Genomic DNA, 19,518 nt, shown 5'->3' with positions numbered 1-19,518 from the left:
ACATATGTACATGTATCTACTCATACCTATTCTCACCTAATTAGCACACAGGCTTTTCCTGGAAAGTCCAACCAATATGTTATTAAACATCGTCTCTCAACTTTTGCATTTATGGGGTGGCCCACAAAAATTAAAACTGACAATGGTCCGACTTATGCCAGCTCACAATTTCAACAATTTTGCCACATGTGGAACTTCCAACATTCCACAGGCATCCTGTATAACTCTCAAGGACAGGCCATAGTAGAATGTGTCCATTCCACTCTTTAAAAATGCTCAGAAAACAAAAAGGGGGGAATATGAGTAAAGACCCTGCAACACTACTAGCACAAGCCTTATTTACCCTTAATTTCTTAAATTTAAATAATAAATTTCAATCAGCTATAGAAAAGCACTTTGCTAAAACCTCTCCAGACATAAAACGCACAGTTTTATGCAAAGACATAAACAGTAATGTATGTTGTGGTCCAAACGAATTGCTAACATGGGGAAGAGAATATACTTGTGTTCACACCCCCTCAGGTCCTCTGTGGATTCCAGCATGACACATCAAACCATATCATGGCGTGGCTAGGACCCAACCGGGTGTCAGAAATGAAGGAAATGTCCCTGCGGAACCTGCAGCCCTGGACGAAGCAGCTTCCTCGGATGATTACAAGCCCCAGACATTACCTAGTAGATGCTGAGGAAGACAACTCAGGAGGCTGAGTGAATCCTGCTCCAGAAACAGACACCATTCACTCCAGATAATCTGTTCCTTGCTATGCTCTCTGTTGTACATTACAACTCACATAGGGTATTGATCCTTTTTATGCTCTCGCTCTGCCTGCAATCTGCACCTGCTACAGTCTATTAGGCTCATCTCTTAGATCTGCCTTTCTTCCACCCTGTTACTTGGGCAGTCTCTAATAACATAACTGCTTAGCTGAAAGGGGTTAACAAAGCCCCAGTTGGGGGTTCCTTAGTAACGGCACACATTGAACTGAGGTGCCAAGTAATACTACATGTCACTCTTTGATTAGAAAAGAATGTTACTGATTACACTCATGTTTGTCTTATGTTATTTACTAATTCTAGGATGCAAAGCCAGAACACGAGTTATAACCATGGTACCTGACAAACCTGTTGCTACATACATCTATACTCTTCAATCAACAAAACCTGATGCAAAAATCAGAAAAGGGGGAGATATAGGAGATCAGTCAGGGTGGTAGGAAAAGTTATAAAAATTATAAAAATTATAGGGCCTTCTTGGAAGGCCAGGAGGTTTTGCAAAGCTTCAGGGAAGAATGAGCTGAAGGCAGCTGTTCTTACCCTGGCAAAGGGTGAGGGCAGATAATAAGGGAATGTAAGAAATCTATCTAGATAAATTTGTTTACTCCTGTCTCCAGAAACCAACCTTTGATCATTCATGCTCAGGATGCTCTCTACTCGGGGGTCGACAATGTTTATTACCCACAAATTGTGTTTGCTCCAAGCCTTTGTCATTAAATCTGTACTAAATAAATGTGAGCATTGCTGGCTTAGGGGGGCTGCTAACTCTCTTGGGCCCCTAGTGCCAGCAGTCCCCTATCCCACTCTTTTACTGGATACCTGTGTCTGAGAAATCCTTTCATCTATTGCTCTGCTACACTCTGCAGGACAGACTTGGCAACATGGTCTGATACTGTGGTGTACTATTAATTTCCTTATTTTAGAAAACAATGCTACCTATGACTCATTTGCTCCTTTAACAGTCATGTCACACTGGTGATTCCCATTTAGCCTCCAGTCGACTAGAAGTGTAAGAGCTTTACTAAAAACAAACTTCTCTATATTTTGGGGAGATACTTAATACAAGTGTAGAATTTAAAGTTGTCTCTCATTTCAGTCCTGGTACTTTCAAGCCATCACACCATCCTATGGATACTTTTTGTAATTCTGATTCCTTTAGCTACTTCTCTCACCATCATCCCAAAGACTGATAGGCTGAGGAATCTCGCAGATCCAGAGCCCAGTGACAAGCCGCTAGATACTATGGAGGGTCATCCGGCTATCAGTCTTTTCAATGTATGTTTTTCCATGTCATCCTAAAGCCATAATGCTTTCTGCTTTTTAGTCCAGCATAATGAATTGCATCACAAAGCCACTGGGTTTCCAGCAAAGATCACCTTTGTTTAATGGATAAAAGCAATGTACCCTGAGAGTCTGCTAATGCTTGGTGAATAAGTTTATTTTAAACAGAAGAGAATGTATTTTTCAGATATTCTATGACTTAATCACCACACTAACCCTATAAAGTAGATACGATATTATCATTTTTACTTCATACCTAGGAAAACTCCATGTAGCTAACACTGCCAGTTCTCTGGAGCGAGAAAGCCTGCATTTGAATTCTGAGTCTGCCTGACATGGTATCAGCTACATGACTCTCAGCAAACTACTTAACCTCTGTTAGTGGTCTGTCTCTCCTCCTAAACTGTCATGAGCATTAAATAAAATCACCTTTGTTTTATCCATTAAACAAAGGTGATCTTCGCTGGAAACCCAGTGGCTTTGTGATACAATTCATTATGCTTGACTAAAAAGCAGAAAGCATCAATCATGTAATACAGTACCTGGAAAAGAGTTAGGTCTTGGTAACTATTATCTATAATTATTATACCTGGGACGAGAGAGTTTGAGAAGTGGCAGCAGCAGGATTTGAAGCAGAGTTTGTCTGACTCCAAAACCACTACAAATATATAGAGTCAAGGGCTCACAGAACTAATTTTATTTTTCCTCTAGCAAATACAATTTGTCTTCCTGACCATACCCTTTGATATAATAATATGAGGTGTTGAGACTAATAAGAGGAACAATGCAACCAAAGATATCTCCCAGTTAGAGATTTTATAGTGACAACTTAAAGACAAAAACCAGGTTAAGAACTAGGTCATGGAAAAGATGAGTTACAAAGCAGACAAGTGGTAGCTCATGGCAGGATATTTGCGAGACAATGACAAATTCATTTTTTGTCAAATATTGAGGGCAAAGGCTGAATGGCATTTTGATTGTGATACGTTAAATGCATTGTCCTGGTTCTTAACACCTTCCTGACCTTCCTGGGCTTCAGACAGCTCCCTACATTTTCATAGGTAGGGATGTTAATTATAACATCATGGAAACTAACACTAAGGAAACTAAATTATTCATTAGCATTACACATTATTAACAGATATGTCAATATTATTAAGAATATAAATATAGAAGACATAATTACTTTATAATTTTTAGTAAAAAAATCTATTTCCATGTTGTAGCAAAGTTGAGGAAATTATATTAAATACATGATAACTGGAAAAAAAGCCATCAAAAATGTACATCTGGAACAAGGTAAGTTGAGATACAAAGACAGATCATAAATATTGCCTATCATAGTTATTAGACAAGAGGATAAAGAGAAATTAAAACAGAAATTCCAAGGCGCAGTCTTCTCAATATCAGGTGTTAACCAATCTAAAGTTTATTTAATCAATCATTCAGCACTTTCTTAAAACATATGAAAGAAACAAGAACTCAGAAATAGAACAAGTTCTTTACAAAACATACTTTCTAAAGGATAATTCCCAGCTATATATCTGTTAATTTTAAATAAATAATATTAATATTCTCCTATAAAATTTATTTTCTGAATAAAGTCAGATTTTAAAATGCTAAAGTTTACTTAAAAGCCTTTAATACTGGGATTCAACTAGAAAAGTACAATTAAGAGTTTCTCTAGACACTTCAGTCCCCAAGAAAAAACAGTAACGTGCCACCACTCTGTGTCAAGTGAAGAAATAGGTAGTGAAACAAATAAATCTTTCCAGAACCTGACAAAGGCAGGAAACTGTTCTCTTCCAACCGTGGCTTAAAGTCAAATCACTGAAGGATATAGAAAGTTACTTGATTCAATTTAATCAAGCCCTTTTTCTATGGTCTGATGACTAGAAAAGTTCTGTAGAAAGAGCCAAGTAAATTCTGGTATAATCCAAAAGATTTCTTGTTTAACATAATCTAAACTGACAAAAAAAGATACAAAATAGTATTTTTTGCTTCTAAGAAGTCTCACTACCCAAGCAAACATTTCTACTTAAAAGATTTTAAAGTCACTATAATGTGGCATATGAAAATGGGTTATGATCCTGATTTAGGAATAGTCAAAAGTTCACATGTGGCTTCCTTGATAGTAGACTTCTAAATAAGTGTCCCAGAAAGAATTATAACATCTGGGAAAGCAGTCCAAAGCCAAGAACCCCAAATTGCTGTAGCAGCTTTGAATATCAGGCTCTTGCAGCAGTAAGTACATGATAATCTGAAATTACATGGCATTGCAAAGAGCTGCTGGTCTTGTCTCACACTTTCAACCAAACGCAATGACAGTTTCAAAAACTGCTTATCACCCCCTTTGAAAATTCCTTGTACACTCTCAGTTAAGTCATAACCTAATTAAGGCTTCTTGGTTTCACCTGTGAGGTTACTTTTTGTAAAGTTCAAAAGCCGAAAATCCTAACTGCTTGGCGTGGCTAAAGTCAAGTAACAAGGGATTTAAAAGGATTTTCTTAAAGAGTGCTCAGCTTAATTAAAAGTGGATATCCAAGTTACAAGTATATTTAAAAGGCCTTTACATTTTTCTCTTCTTGGATCTTATTTTTATGGAAATTTTTTTTTCCTTCTCAGTCAACTGAATTATTTTTCTCCATTTTTTGTCTTGCCACTCTTAAAGCACACATGACAGGCCTTAAGATAAATTCTGGTAGCCTGGGACTCCTTGGGAAAAACAAAAGAGGTGTCACTGACCCTGTTTTGGGAAAAAACCTGTTTTCAGAAAAAACCTGTTTTCCTCATGAAACCCTAGGAATTAAAAGCAGAGAGTTCCCTCTCAAAATCATAGGCTCTGTTCTGTTTTATACTGTGTTATCTAAGTTTTTCGTTTTTGGGGTATCAAATTACTTCATTGTGGGGAAAAGAAAGAGAGATCAGATTGTTACCGTGTCTGTGTAGAAAGAAGTAGACATAGGAGACTCCATTTTGTTCTGTACTAAGAAAAATTATTCTGCCTTGAGATGCTGTTAATCTATAATCTCACCCCCAGCCCCATGCTCTCTGAAACATGTGCCCTGTCAAATTCAGGGTTAAATGGATTAAGGGCTGTGCAAGATGTGCTTTGTTAAACAGACGCTTGAAGGCAGCATGCTCATCACCACACCCTAATCTCAAGTACCCAGGGACACAAACACTGTGGAAGCCCGCAGGGACCTCTGCCTAGGAAAGCCAGGTATTGTCCAAGGTTTCTCCCCATGTGATAGTCTGAAATATGGCCTCATGGGAAGGGAAAGACCTGACCGTCCCCCAGCCCGACACCCGTAAAGGGTCTGTGCTGAGGAGGATTAGTATAAGAGGAAGGAATGCCTCTTTGCAGTTGAGACAAGAGGAAGGCATCTGTCTCCTGCCCGTCCCTGGGCAATGGAATGTCTTGGTATAAAACCCGATTGTATGTTCCAACTACTGAGATAGGGGAAAACCGCATTAGGGCTGGAGGTGGGGCATGCGGGCAGCAGTACTGCTCTGTAAGGCATTGAGATGTTTATGTGTATGCATATCTAAAGCACAGCACTTGATTCTTTACCTTGTCTATGATGCAGAGACCTTTGTTCACATGTTTATCTGCTGAACTTCTCTCCACTATTATCCTATGACCCTGACACATCCCCCTCTCCGAGAAACACCCAAGAATGATCAATAAATACTACGGGAACTCAGAGGCTGGTGGGATCCTCCATATGCTGAACGCTGGTCCCCCAGGCCCCCTTATTTCTTTCTCTATACTTTGTCTCTGTGTCTTTTTCTTTTCCAAGTCTCTGGTTCCACCTAACGAGAAACACCCACAGGTGTGGAGGGGCAACCCACCCCTTCACTTCATATTATGAGAGAGCTTTGATATGTAACAACTAGGTAGGAAATATACTTTAAAAGATAGCTAGTAGGGAGGGATACTTAACTCTGCACATTTGAATCACAGAAGCATGCTCTTGGTCACGTGAAAGATATGCAAATGAGAGGTGAAGCCAGCTGGACTTCCTGGGTCGAGAGGCGACTTGGAGAACTTTTCTGTCTTACAAGAGGTTTGTAAAATGTACCAATCAGTGCTCTGTAGCTAGCTAGAGGTTTGTAAAATGCACCAATCTGTGCTCTGTAAAAACACAGCCATCAGCGCTCTGTAGCTAGCTAGAGGTTTGTAAAATGGACTAATCAGCACTCTGTAAAATGGACCAATCAGCAGGATGTGGGTGGGGACAAATAAGGGAATAAAAGCTGGCCACCCCAGCCAGCAGCAGCAACCCACTTGCATCCCCTTCCATGCTGTGGAAGCTTTGTTCTTTCACTCTTCACAATAAATCCTGCTGCTGCTCACTCTTTGGGTCCATGCCACCTTTAAGAGCTGTAACACTCACAGCGAAGGTCCACGGCTTCATTCTTAAAGTCAGCAAAACCAAGAACCCACCAGAAGGAACCAACTCTGGACACAGAAACATCCCCACACCCCCACTGAGAGATGAGACTCCCATGGGGGATGGACTGATTACAAAATAAGTTGATTGGCTTTGGGTTGCCTTGCAATGAAATGCATGGTATGTGCTGTCTTCTCCCATAGTATCTCCTTCCTGTTGGGGATCCAAGAGCCAGTATAAAATGGCACCCTTAATTTTGGGGATTTGTCTTTGCCTTCAGCTGTGCCTATTAGGCCCTAAAAATGCATGCTATCCTGGCCATGTTCCTTCAAGGGCTCCACCCTGAAGCCAATAATCCAATTAAGAATTGGCAAATAAAAAACTTGATTCCACTTATATGAGGTATCTAAAATATTCAAACACATAAAAGCAGGGAGTGCAGTAGTGGTTGCCAGGGGCTGGAGGGATGGGGAACTGAGAAGTTACTAATCAATGAGTATAAAGTTTTTGTTATTCAAGATGATTAGGTTCTAGACATCTGCTGTGCAACATTGTGCCTACAGTTAACACTAATGCAAAGTATATTTTAGAATTTGTTAAGAGGATAGATCTCATGTTAAGTGTTCTTGCCACATAAAAAATAATTTTCATCTAGGGTACTAGAGGTGGGAGGGACATGGTGTGCTAAACGTTATGATGTGAGTGACACATGGTTCCATGTGAATACACAGAAGAAACATTTTACCTGACCTTAAGGCGTTAGGAAAGTTTTCCCAGAGGAAGTGATGTCTAAGCAGAGACCTGAATAAGTATGAGCTTGCCAGGGTATAGGCAGTGAAGGCATGGAGGGCAGGGGCTGAAGGGGTTTATATCAAGACCTAGAGGTATGAAAAAGAAAGTCCTCTTCGTAGAACTAAAAAAAGTTCACTTTGGATGGAACTTAGCCTTTGGACAAAAATAACAAAAGAGCAGAATAATGGGATAAGCTGGGGCCGTTACTTAAGAGTAGTAAAAGTCATGGGAAGGACTTGGACTTAATTTTGAAGACAATGATAAGTTGTTCAGTGAAGAGTTGGAAGCAAGGATATAAATGTTTTAGATGAATTACCACCACATGAACATATTGAACTAGGAAGGGCAACTGTTGCAGTAATCCAAGAAAGAATTAATAAGGGGAGCAGCCGTAAGGTAGGACTAATTGAATGGATTTGAGAGATACTTAGCAGGTAGAATCAATAAGCCTTTGTGATTTACTACACGCATGAGGTAAGGGAGAAGAAAAAAAAGAATGAACAACACATCTAAGTCTGGCCTTAGCTACTGGGTACATAACTGTGCTATTTGTTGATACGGAACAGAGAGGGTGGCAAGGGTTGGGTGAGAGAAGTGAAGAGTTCAATTTTAGACTATCCAGGTCGAATACTGTTGGCATATTCAAATGGCTGTTTCTAGTAGCTAGAATGATATTCAGCTGAAAAAAAAATCAAGGATAGACATACATATTTTAGAATCTCCTGCATAAAGACTATCAATCAAGCTAGAAAGGTAGGTCCATACAAGTAGCCTAACTAGAGTAAGAAAACAAGATTAAAACCCTGAGTGATGAGAGCCCGAAGAAAACTGAAAAGCAGTACAGTAGTCCCCTCTTGTCCACCAGTGGACGCCCGAAACCACAGATAATACTGAACCCTATATATACTGTTTTTTCCTATATATACATACCTATGATAAAGTTTAATTTCTAAATTAGGCAAAGGAAGAACTTAACAACAATATTTTATAATAAAGTAGAGCAGGCCGGTTGCAGTGGCTCATGCCTGTAATCCCAGCACTTTGAGAGGCCGAGGCAGGCGGATCACGAGGTCAGGAGATTGAGACCATCCTGGCTAACACGGTGAAACCCTGTCTCTACTAAAAATATAAAATATTAGCTGGGTGTGGTGGCAGGCGCCTGCAGTCCCAGCTACTCGGGAGGCTGCAGCAGGAGAATGGCGTAAACCCAGGAGGCGGAGCTTGCAGTGAGCCGAGATGGAGCCACTGCACTCCAGCCTGGGTAACAGAGTGAGACTCCATCTCAGAAAAAATAAATAAATAATAAAAATAAATAAAGTACAACAATTATAACAACAGGCCACCATCATTACTCTTGCACGCTGAGGTCATTATGAAATAAAATAAGGGTTCCTTGAACACAAGCACTGTTGTACACTGACAGTCAATCTGATAACCAAGATGGTGGTAACCAAGACCTGCCTCCTGCATATCCAATGTGGATATGCTGAACAAAGGGATGATTCACATCCCAGGCAAGATGGCACAAGAGTTCATCAAGCTACTAAGAATGACTCACAACTTCAAACTTATGAATTCTTCATTTATGGAAATTTCCATTTAATATTCTCAGATTATGGTTGGCCACAGGTAACTGAAACTGCAAAGAAAAACTGGGGATAAGGAGATACTGCTATACCTAGAGGAGGGATTAAAGAGAGGAGGAGAGTGAATGGTGTTAGGAACCAAGGAAATACAGTATTTCCAGGAGGCAGGAATGGTGATAAGTGTCAAGGGATGGAGAGAGAAAGAGGTTAAGTAGAATAATGACTGGGAAGCATCCACTGGATGATTTGACAGAGTCCCTAGGTGACCGTATGGATTTTAGAAACACCCAAGATGATGGCAAGACTTCACGCAAAGACCAAGACTGTGAGACAGCCACAGAAACCTTTTAGTGAGAGAGAAGGAATATTCAGCAAGTTGCCAGATGACAGAATGGAAGAAGTACAAGGTGAATGCCAGAAGCCTCCATGGGTTTTCATACGAGGATGGAAATATAATTTTAAGTTATTATTATTATTTTTTTTTGAGACAGAGTCTCACTCTGTCGCCCAGGCTGGAGTGCAGTGGTGCGATCTCGGCTCACTGTAACCTCGGCCTCCCAGGTTCAAGCCATTCTCTGCCTTAGCTTTCCAAGTAGCTGGGATTACAGGCGCCTGCCCCCATGCCTGGCTATTTTTTTTTTTTTTAGTAGAGACGGGATTTCACCATCTTGGTCAGGCTGGTCTTGAACTCCTGACCTCATGATCCACCCACCTTGGCCTCCCAAAGTGCTGGGATTACAGGCATGAGCCACCGTGCCCGGCCAATTTTAAATTAATTTTTAAAGGGTTGATAAATCTGTACTGTACACTAACAGATATCTATCACAAACAATATTTTGCTTCTATCTCTTCTTGACAGCAATTAAAGTGCATTTTCTACTTCATTCTGTAAAGTAAAAATATATTTCTATGGCTCTGTTGTGCTTTCTTTGATTAGTGATACTGTGACATTACCAGCCGAAACAGTTTTATTATATCTTTTTATATTTCCGCTTACAATATAATTCTTACTTCCCAAAGTAAAATTCAAACTCATTTCCTACTAACAAGACATGCACATAAATCCGTGTGTCACACAAAGCCCATAAGGAAGTGTTAAGTGATTTTAGTAAGAATTATTTCCCCTTGTGCAGGCTGCAGTAAAAACTGCCAATTCTGGAAACAGTTTTAAATACAGGTACTTTCTCATAAGTAACTGAAACAGCATTACACCATTATTTCTAAATTAATGTGGTATATGGCACCTATAATCTGATGACTCTAATAATTTGTATTGTGCTAAAGAGATATATTTTTTAAAATTCTGCAAAGGGTTTTAGCTACCCCTATAGCAGAATAGGATGAGAAGTAGCCTGGATTTAATCTTCCTTCAGCAGCTTTTTCAAGCTGAATATTTACCTTTTTAGAACAAATAACTTAAAAGTTAAGTTATAGACAACAAATCACAGAACTATATAGCTGGAAAAAAGGTGTTACCTGTCAATTATTTTTTCCTTTGTCAGAAGTAGAACTTAAACCATTCCCAAAAGACAACCATCCGTCTGCAGAAGAAATTTGATGAACTCCTTTGTCATAACACTTGATATTGTTGAAAAAGTCAAATATGCAAGATATTCTCCTTGGAGGCTAGTAAGTTCCACTTGGGTGCCACATGCTACAATTAGGCTAGTCCTTAAAACTGCAAATAAAGACCATACTGACAGACGTGAAAAGAAACAGCCGGCTAAAATTCATTGTTCTGTTTACGGTAAGGATGTTGTTAGGAATGTCACTGAAGGTGTTCTCTACATTTTAGAGAATCCTCTTTATGAAAACTCGCAGGAAAAATTTGCATTCAGTAAGAAAGATCAATAGTGCTTCTCCCAAATATATGCTGTATAATATCATATGTGGTCTGTATGCCTGAGCTTGAGTCTTCTGTTTATTATTTGCTAATATTCCGTGGAACCGTTTTAAAGTCCCCCTACGACACACATAAAGAAAATATCCAGAAAAACACAGGGCAAAAAATAAAATCAGCACAGAGAATGCAGGAGAGCATAGGAAAAACTCTTATCCTTCACACATAAGGATTTTGTAGCCATTCTGTGTATGTGTGTGTGTCCACACGCACACGCATGTTTCTGTGTATTTTCATCATTCAGAACACACTATTTTATTTTATATGCAGTGCATTAGTTATCCACCTATAGAGAATAAATTATCACCAAATCTATCAGTTTAAAACAGAAAGCATTCATTATCTCAGTTTCTGTGGGTCAGGAATCAGAACACAATTTAGCTGGATCCTCTGGCTGAGGATCTCTCACAAGGCTATAATCACCACATCGGCTGAGGCTCTCTCACAAGGCTATAATCACCACATCCATCGGCTGAGGCTATAATCATCTCATGGCTTGATCTGGGAAGGAACTGCTTCCACTCCCTCATGAGGTTGTTGGCAGGCCTCAGGTCCTTCCTGGCTATTATCTGGAGATAGTTGCTTGCCACATAAGCCTCTCCATAGGACGACATATTGATAATGTGGCAGCTTGCTTCTCCCAGAGTGAGGGCTCCCAGAGAGAGGGCAAGAAAGAGCGTGTAAGACAGAAGCCACCCTAACCTCAGAAGTAACATGTGGCTGGGTGCAGTGGCTCATGCCTGTAATTCCAGCACTTTAGGAATCCAAATGAGAGGATCACTCGAGTCCAGGAGTTCAAGACCAGCCTGGGAAATATGTGAAACCCATTTCTACAAAAAATTAGCTGGGCATGGTGGCACATGCCTGTAATCCCAGCTACCCAGGAGGCTGAGGTGAGAAGATCATTTGAGCAGGAGGTCAAGGCTGTAGTGAGCTGTGACTGTGCCACTGCACTCCAGCTTGGGTGACAAAATGACACCTCGCTCAAAAAAAAAAAAAAAAAGGAAGAAGAAGAAGTAACATGGCAACATGGCATTACTTTTATCAAATTCTATTCATTAAAAGCAGGATCCACTGGGTTCAACCTATACTTAAGGGGAAAAGAATAAAGGATTAGGCTTCATACCAGGAAGTGGGATCACTGAGACCATCTCAGAGGCTGCCCACTGCACAGTTATAGTCATTTCTCACATTCTAGGGACTCTTCTTTAGTCCTGTTGAAATCTGAGGCAGGACATGACAGATTTGCCTTCAGAAAAGTGGAGCTCATTTTAATTTTCTTAAATTATTGTCATGGGCACAGAAAATCCAATCAAATTAGTGAGTTAGTCCTTAACTTAGACAATTCTTTTGTCAATCACTAAGACCATTTCTGAGGCTTCACTATGAATACGGATTTCTATGACTTTATTTTTTGCCTAGTAACTCATTCTTACATAGTCAGCCTGATACAAGTTATTCCTGGAAAAGAGCTTTTATCTTAAAATAATTTCATGTTCTCTGTTATTAATAGAACTGAACTTGGCTGTAAATTAGTTACAAGTGAGTATGAAAACTCAGTGTGCATCAAGGCCAAGATTTCCCCTTAGAGTATCTCGAGGTAATTCTCCTTCCCTCCTTATCTCTCTGTTCTCTCGTACTGGCTTTAAGGATAGTGACTATATTTTTAAGTTAGCCATGGACATCATAATCTATGTCTTTTCTTCTGTGTTATTATTAACAGTAATTTCTTTCACTTTCAAAGGTGTCCTCATTTGAATAACAAATTAAAAACCATCCTATTTTTAGGTAATGTTGTGTATTATTTTAATTTATTTATGTTATAGTTTTATTAGGTTTTGTTTCAGAAATTTTAAAGGGTGGAACAAAGGAAGCACCTCTTATCCTCTTCTTTTTCTAGTGGGAAAGGTTTAGATAAAGAGAAAACAGATATTGAAAGACTGAAGTACTCACCTATTCACAATAGCAAAGACATGCAATCAACCTAGGTGCCTATCAATGGTGGATTAGATAAAGAAAATGTGGTACACATATATCATGGAATACTACACAGCCATAAAAAAGAATGAGATCATGTCCTTTGCAGCAACATGGGTGCAGCTGGAGGCCATTCTCCTAAACGAATTAACAAAGGAACAGAAACCCAAATACCACATGTCCTCACTTTTAAGTGGGAGCTAAACATTGAGTATACATGGACATAAAGGTGGCAACAGTAGACATTAGGGACTACTAGCGGGTGGAGAGATGGAGTCGGGCTAGGGTTGAAAAACTAACTATTGGGTACTACGCTCACTACCTGGGTGACAGGATCAATTGTACCCGAAACCTCAGTGTCATGCAATATACCCATGTAACAAACCTGCACATGTACCCCCTGAATCTAAAATAAAAGTCAAAATTATAAAAAGAAAAAACAGTGAAGTGCTCATTGCTTACTCTTCCTAATCTCAGTCCAAGCAGTGGTGTACATTTGACATATATTTAATGAGAGCCAAAAAAGGCTCAGACCATTAAGCAGAATTCGAACAGAAACATTTGGCAAGGATAAGATATACCTAAGGACAATATCAAATAGAAAGTAAACAACATTTACAGAAAAATATGAGCAAGCCTGTTTTGACTCCCTCTTGAACCTTTTGGGCAGATGAGAACTTTCTGGGTAACTCTAAGAGAGACAGAGTAATCTACACACAGGTGGCTCTAATCCAAGCCAATTTGCACAGGTTACAATCTTCCAGTCTAGTGCTTCCTCTGGGCCGTGATGGAAGACCACATAGAGATATACAACCATGTGACTTACTATCTACCCTGACTTCAACCAAGATCAAGAGAAATGCATGCGATGTGTGGGGCTCTGCTCAGAAAGTTTCAAGATAAGGCTCAACTTAATTCTTTTCCTTATTTTCTTTTTAACTCAAATTCGTCCCTTCATGACCTCATCCTTTGCCTTCAGCAAACTCCTAACTTACCCAGAAGTAGGAGCTGACTTGAACGCATATGTCTCTACTGCCAATTATTACCTCACTCACGCTGTAACATTACTAGCATAGAAAGGGAGCCCTGTTACTAGGGCAACCAGGACGAGTGCAAAAGTTCAGCCATAGTTGGAGCCTCTATTTTAAATGATCAAATTCCAACTGTGTTCTTGACTCACTTTAAATTTGTAGACATAAGAAGGTATAACATTTCATAATTCCTCTGACTTATTATACATGTTTTATCCATATCTCCATAAGGTCCTGTTGACCTGTTCCTTTTCTTTGAAATTCAAAAACTAATTTATTTCTATTAACTAAGGATGACATTCGAAGTATTTAGAACCAAAATGGCATTAGAAGTACCAATCAGAATGAATGTAGTGACCATATCAGAATGTATACAGTACTAATTGTAGATAAGAACACTCATTTTACATTTGTAGGCATAAGAAGGTATAACATTTTATAATTCCTCTGACTTATTATACACGTTTTATCCACATCTCCATAAGGTCCTGTTGACCTGTTCTTTTTCTTCGAAATTCAATAACTTAAATAATTTATTTCTATTAACTAAGGATGACACTCGAAGTATTTAGAACCAAAATGGCACAAGAAGTACCAATCAGAATGAATGTAGTGACCGTATCAGAATGTATACAGTACTAATTATAGATAAGAACTCAACCAGAGCATAGTAGCCACCAGTCAGTCCAGTGTCTAACTAATCCTGACATCTTACCTTCCTCATGAAATAGATTTCTCCTCTGTTCAATTATTGCACACTTATCCTGACTGGCCAACTGGTATCACTATGTACAATTGGAAAAAGAACTAGATTTTGACGTGAAATGCATCCATGCCTTTTATGTCAAGCCATAGATGGGATGATTTTTAAAATATTCTATATATTTCCTTCATAGGAAGAAAGACATTGTGTGTTAGAAGGTGGAGAAGAATTTTAGGAAAGAGAAGTAGGAGATCAGTAAGTATATAATCCCTTTCTAGTTGAGAGGTAGGAGTGGTCTCACGTGGTAGTCTGTAGAGTTGTTCCTGAAAATGCTTCTGGTTCTCCCCCTCCCAGGCCCATGCACTTACCATGCCCTTGTGCTTGGGTGGGGCCAAATAATTAGTTCTTATCAGAGTGTGAGCAGAAGTGATTTATGTCACTTCCAGGCAGAATGTTCAATTACTGACTGCTCTGAGACCTCCCTGAGAGCTACTAGCAACCTTCCACATTTCAACTGTTATTTCAGCCTTGATCCCAGAGGGAGAGCAACAAGCAGCAGAGCCCTCCAGCTGACTCACAATGAAAATGTAGCGAGAGCAAGAAATAAACTTTGTTGTTTCAGACCACTGAGATGTTGGATTTGTTTGTTACTGAGGCACAATCTAACCTATCCTGATTGATACATACTAGTTTTAGAGGCTTATCATTGAGGTCTCCTGTTTACTCTCCTAATTCTGAGATACTTAGTTCAATGGCTGGGAGTCCGTAAACTCTCTCACATTGTACACAAAATTTGGGAGGCTGGAGGAAGTGGGTCCATGGAGTTCATTAAATTCTCCAAAACTCCTGACTAGCTCCACCTTATTGCTAATTGCTAAGTAATCCATGAGTTTAGACTATTACCACAATTGACAATCTTAATGACTTGGATCTCCAATCATGCGAACCTTGACTTGCATCTTCTAGTCCTAAATTCTTACCTTGCCTTTGTAAGCCATCATCACTCATTGTGTGGCTACGACAAAATGTGTCAATGACCTACTTCTTGAACCAACTCTGTTTGATGTCAGGGAAATCTGTCTTTAAACTACAACTAGAGCTGAAATTTCCTAGCTCATCTCTTTTCTGCTGAGCCCTGTATTAACTTGACAGCATCCCAACAGAAATAGCACATCTGTTGCTCCTTTAAGATCTATTCTATGAAATGTTGTTGACGTCTCAGTTTTATGAACTATATCTCCACACACTTAAGATTCCTCTGTAGGGTTCAAAATGTATCTCTTTGTTACTCATAACTTTTTATCATCAGTGATTTATTTTGGATACTTAGCTGCAGGTTCGTACATCAAATTCTCTAATAAAAGTAAAATGCTTTAATAACTAATTTTATTACCTAATAATGGATATTACACATATACATAGAGATATATATATAGTGTATACTAGAATACATTAAGTAATATATTTAAAATATAATTTATAATATATTTAAAATAACAGAATATGCATATGTAGATGTATTAACCAAATTTAAGCAATCAAATATTGAGGCAACATTGAAATATGAGGCAATACTGAAGCAATAAAAACTAATTGTTTTTTGCTAAAAGAATATAAGCATCTTATATGTGATATATATTATTTCCTATTACTACATAGGATGCTGAATAATGTATGCTTTGCAATATGCCTAGGAACTATCCTCCTAATTTTTTTTTTTTTAGATGGAGTCTCAGAGTCTCGCTCTGTCACACAGGCTGGAGTGCAGTGGCGCAATCTCGGCTCACTGCAAGCTCTGCCTCCCGGGTTCCCACCATTCTCCTGCCTCAGCCTCCCGAGTAGCTGGGACTACAGGCGCCCGCCACCACGCCTGGCTAGTTTTTTTTGTTTTCATATTTTTAGTAGAGACAGGGTTTCTCCATGTTAGCCAGGATGGTCTCTATCTCCTGACCTCGTGATCCGCCCACCTCGGCCTCCCAAAGTGCTGGGTTTACAGGTGTGAGCCACCGTGCCCGGCCCCTCCTAATCTTTTAAAATATGTATTTTAGGGAGAGAGATTAAACTATGTAGGCTACAAAATATATATCAAAATCCAATACTTCCCTTTCTTTCTTCATATTTTGTTTTTATTTTATTGATCTTTTATTATAGATGACATAAAGTGGTGGTTCTTAAAATTAAATAAGGATATTTAGTATGTTACTTAAATCAGTATCAGTCCTTGAGTGTCCCAATTCTAAAGAACTTTATTGTAAATATTTTGCTCTTTCAAGTCCCATAATCCTACGTCTTCTGACACTAACTTAATTATGTTACGCATATTTGCTTCTCCAGAAAAAAAGAGAAAGTAGAGTGTCAAGGTACCCTGGTGGTAGCCTAAAGGCAAATGAAATAGAGAAAAGTTAACCAATTCCAATGTGATGCTCTTCTTAAGAAAGCACAGGCAGCTCACTTAAGTTCACCATGAAAAAAAATATTACCTTCCTGACCTGGTACCGGAATGGTAGAAGAGTTTGTAGACATTCCTAACTCAGGAGCAAGGATAATGTATACAGTTGTACTGTCACTGATGCTACCCTTAGGAGGGAAATATTTAAATATTAAAATGTTTTCTTAATAGGACTCTGTTTACTGTTTTCATCAATTCCTCAAGAGTAACTGTGGAGTTGATAACAAATAGGATAACCTGTCACAGAAATATCACTTTCTCAGATGGTGCTGGGCCATCTCTTATTAATTTATTAAATCAAACTATATAACTTTTGGTGAGCCTTGAAACCTCAGGCTATCAATATACATCAATTTTCCATGACTAGAAAGTAATTATTTCCTACATATTCACCACTGGGAAGAAGGAACTCAGATAGATCTAAAGATATTCATTATCGTATGGGCTCCAGATAATGAATACACACGCAACATGTGCATACACACAGGCCACTGAGTTATTAATTCCCATGCTATCATCCACAATTGTATCAAATTTTCCCTCTTTTTAAAAAGAATTATCAAATAATCATTTATTTACTTAACATAACTTGTGAACCCTAATGAAATATTATAGATTTTAATATTTACTTTTCATTTATGGAAAATCAAATAAGGAACTGCTTATTTACATTCATAAAGATGCATTCCAGTAGCATTCAAGCCAGCTGCCATATATTCCATGGGCTAATTTCACTCCATAAGTATCTTTAAGATTACGCATTAAGTACTATGGCATAAGACATTCATATTTATTAAAGACCTACTGGAGCCAGGTATTCATTTGGGCATTTTGTATTAAATTAATAATAATTATTACAATACATGATAATGTAATATTATTGCCATAAATTAGGTCATTTCATTATATTGGCCAAATTACTTATTGTTTTTAATTACAGCAATTAATATTTATTGAGAGCTAAAGTACTTCAACTAAAATATATATTTTCTGTTTTTATAATAGCTACTAATATTTATCAAGAGTTCATTATGTGGTGGGCATCATACCAATTGTTTTGCATGTATTATCTTCCTTGATTGTCACAACAACCCTGAAATGGGTACTAACATCTTCATTTTACACTTGAGGAAACTAAGGCTCAGAAAGTATAGTTTACTCAGAGTCACATGGCTAAAGAATACCAGGACAAAAGTCCATGCTGTTTCTATTATATCACACTGCCTCCCACATAAAATAAGGCCAAAGACAACCAAGATTTTTTGCGACCTTAAAAATTTAGTTTGCCTCTTCACTTTGGAAGCATGCATTTCCCCCAGATTAATGATGATGATGATGTCAGGAATAGTAATATTAATATCACTATTAATATCATTAATTATAAATGATATAACAACTCATTTCTAGAAAATGAGAAAACTGTCTAACTTTTCCTCATTATTTTTGCCTCTATGCAGTTAAGATGGGGCTAATATTCAAGTATTTTATTTGCCAAATCAGAATTTTCCCCCTCTAACAAGCTGATAAAATATTTAATAAGAGAGCTGGAGTAAATAACCATGAATAATGATCACAGAACACCTCTTAAGTGTGTCAAATCAGTGTTCATTCTGAATAGGTAATAAAGCACTCCCACAGAGTAACAAGGATCCAACATTGATTATGTTTTTCATTAATGTTTTAAAACTTCACCAATTCAAACAACACTAACTAAACTCATGATAATTTGGATATGCTGTGCTATTTTACCTTTGTACTATTAAAACCAAGTAATGCAAAACCAATAGTATTAACAGCAGCAAACTGTGCCCTACTGCTGTTTCCTCTAGCTAAGTAAGTCTAGTCGCATTCTCTTTCTTCTTCCTCCCTCTTACCCCCTTCCCTCTCCCTCCTTCTCTCTCTCCCCTTACTCAACCCCCATCTCCTGGGCCTCCCTGGGTCAACCCCCTTGACCAGAATCAGCCATTCATTTCCAGCCTTTCTTGTCACCAGCCCATTCTCAGCAACTAGCTCTGCCCCTTACTCCCAGCCTTAGTAATTAATTGTGCTATTATTGTGAATTAATCATACAAGCAAGTCAATGTTTAGCCTAATTAAGAGTGAACCCAACAAATTATCTAAAGCACCACTCCAACAGAATTTGCATCCAGCCTTGTATGAGCAGCCAATCAAGCTTTTCAGCTATTGAATCAAAGAGTTCTGGGCTTCATTAAAACATACAGCTCGGCTCTCTTCCCACACCAGCTCCTAAACCCTTTCCCAGTCCTCCATTCTTTACCCACCCCTAAATGCTGTGTTTAGCTACATACCTTTGGAAATCATATTGTATCTCTTTTTTTAATTTGCTACAATTGGTAGCTTTGTACTTCAATAGTTTCATCAGTTTAGGTCACTTATAGTTTATTAAATTTTAATTTTTTCTTACCACCTCCAAAAATAAACAAATACCACCTCCCAAAACAAACAAACACCACTTCCCAAAATAAATAAAACAAAGAAGCAAACACACAAACATTCCTTCCTTGGAAGGAAGCCACCAGTGTAAACAATGGCAGCAGGTTGACCAACTTATTACTTGAAGAGCAATAGGAAGTGAAAATCACAGTTCTTATCAGTAAAAATGTGCAC

General features: G+C 38.5%; 1 protein-coding gene and 1 long non-coding RNA gene across 5 annotated transcripts in view; one reads left to right on the top strand and one right to left on the bottom strand.

The window, feature by feature from the left end:
• TMEM117 (transmembrane protein 117) overlaps positions 1-19,518 on the bottom strand; it is a 566,844-nt gene that overhangs the window by 421,358 nt on the left and 125,968 nt on the right. The window lies entirely within an intron of this gene.
• On the top strand, positions 13,761-15,061 carry LOC131380998 (uncharacterized). Its single transcript, XR_009209386.1, has 3 exons — positions 13,761-13,910; positions 14,635-14,696; positions 14,968-15,061. It is a non-coding gene; the product is annotated as an uncharacterized LOC131380998 (long non-coding RNA).

The sequence above is a fragment of the Hylobates moloch genome, unplaced genomic scaffold, assembly GCF_009828535.3.
Source record: "Hylobates moloch isolate HMO894 unplaced genomic scaffold, HMol_V3 SCAFFOLD_13, whole genome shotgun sequence".
NCBI lineage: Eukaryota > Metazoa > Chordata > Mammalia > Primates > Hylobatidae > Hylobates > Hylobates moloch.
The sequence above is the reverse complement of the archived record's forward strand: the minus strand, read 5'-3'. Positions and strand labels throughout refer to the sequence as shown.